This window comes from Macrobrachium nipponense, chromosome 1 (genome assembly GCF_015104395.2).
Source record: "Macrobrachium nipponense isolate FS-2020 chromosome 1, ASM1510439v2, whole genome shotgun sequence".
NCBI classification, from domain to species: Eukaryota; Metazoa; Arthropoda; class Malacostraca; order Decapoda; family Palaemonidae; genus Macrobrachium; species Macrobrachium nipponense.
Genome location: NC_087200.1, coordinates 29,549,270 through 29,551,434, shown reverse-complemented (window position 1 = coordinate 29,551,434; position 2,165 = coordinate 29,549,270).

Genomic DNA, 2,165 nt, shown 5'->3' with positions numbered 1-2,165 from the left:
TTGCAATTACCATTAATTAAAATAAACAATGCAATTAGTTAACTTCAAAACGTTTATTAAAAACATGTTCAGATAAATGACAAATTACTCCAAGCCTGAATAAAAAGATAATGTTTATTTGTAATTGGGTAAAGCTTCTTACTGTGGGTTTCACACAGTGCAGTCACGTTTTTGGTCAATAACACTGTAATGAAGACTCGTATCAGTACGAGATTTTGCTAAAATATTTCTGTATATTCAAGGCTTTAACTCTAATGGATGTCCGGTAAAAATGCTCAATTTTTATTTGTAACACAGAGCAACTATAACCAGTTACTTATTCAAACCAATCTGTAGCCAATTGGCGGCTCTCTCTTGCTAAAAAAAAAAAAAAAAAAAAAAAAAAAAAAAAAAAAAAAAAAAAAAAAAAAACAAGTTAAAAAGTTGCGTGACAAACGGATTTCTGCTACCATCCCGACAGCTATGTTCCTAGGCGGCCATCTCTTCTTCACCTTCGTAATGCAAGCATATGGCTGATGCCCTGAGTCCAAATGAAGATTGCCAAGGAGGTAACCAAACACAAGTATAACAGTAGATTTACCATCAATCACAGTGTCTACTACTCCACCATACATGCAGATATCTCTCACTCTAATAATTATAATTATTTACTCATAACCCAAGTCAATAGTCACTAAAGAAAGAAAAAAAATTTGATCTTAAGACAAAAAATATTAATAGCTACTACTACTTGCTGCTGCTGCTGCTGCTGTTGATAAGAATAATAGTAAAAAAAAATGCTAATACTTACTGGTTATTATTATTAATAATTAATAATATTGTTCCCTTGTTTTCAACGTAGACCAAAAGTAATATATCCATTGCCTAAGGTAAGGTAGTACGTTACGGAATTTGCACATTTTTTCCGTACCTGAACTGTACCGTACCGTACTTTGGTAAAATTATCGTTGCGTAATTCCGTACCGTACACATAGGCTATAAATATCAACCGTACCATACCGTAATGCCAGCCTTGCTGGCAGGTAACAACAGCGTGAATCGTTAGATATATACATTTTAAATTATTATTATTAGATTAGATAGATAGATAGATAGATAGATATAAATCGTGCAAAATATACTTAAACTGAAGTAACATTCACAGAGAGAGAGAGCGGGGGGGGGGTGGGGGGGGGGGGGGGAAGGGGGGGGGGGGAGTATACGTTGTGTCACATACCATTTCTGGCTAATCGAGCCTTTTGCCTCTTCGTACAGGACAAGTGTCTATTCTTTATGATTTGTGATTCATGATACTCTTATAAATTACGGTATTGGGTGTAGTACACTATAGCAAAATCTCGTACTTATACGAATCTTAGTTACAGAGAAATAGGTTAGAGAATTCTCGAACACGTTTACCGAGCTCATTTACGAAGCAGTTCTCAACGAGTATTCAGTTCTCAATGTAATTATTAACAGGAACAATAATTACGTGAGCATATTATATTTAACAGCAGTATCTTCATTTCATACCATGGTGATTATGATTCCTATTGGCTAATCCTACAATCAAGGAACGATATAATGATATAATCATCGTATTGTTTTACTCGACTCGAAACAGAGTCTGAATCCCAATAGAGGTGAGGTCGTCAGCAGGATTTTTAAATGGGTCAGACTTCATAACTACTCACAATGAATCGAAGGAACACAAATCTGGCGCTGCGAGGACGAAGTGTCACTTTATGCGACAATAGCTTCCCGATACGAGCCATTGCACGTGATATTGGTGTGTCCCCCCACTACGGTACAGTAGAAGGTGGGAGGAGAGTGGGAACTTGAACGACTTGCGTAAGTTGTTTGTTTATGCTGAATGATTGGTGGATATGTTACATTGTTCATGGTTTTTTATTTTAATCTGCTTGGACTTTAAATTTGATGTGAAAGTTTCTTTCTTAAATGTATTTCGTCTCGCTCTTATAATTTTGGTTAGACTACAGATATCCACAGCCATTCCAACAGCACAGTAATATTTCAGGTGCACCTCCATAATTCCACACCGGTGGGTGGTTGGCCCTTGCCGACCTCAACCATGAACAAAATTAGATAGTCGATTGAGTTATCTCGGTAAAATTAAGCCTATAAGAGCATTTTATTTGTGCCCACCCTGTCACAGTCATTGTGCG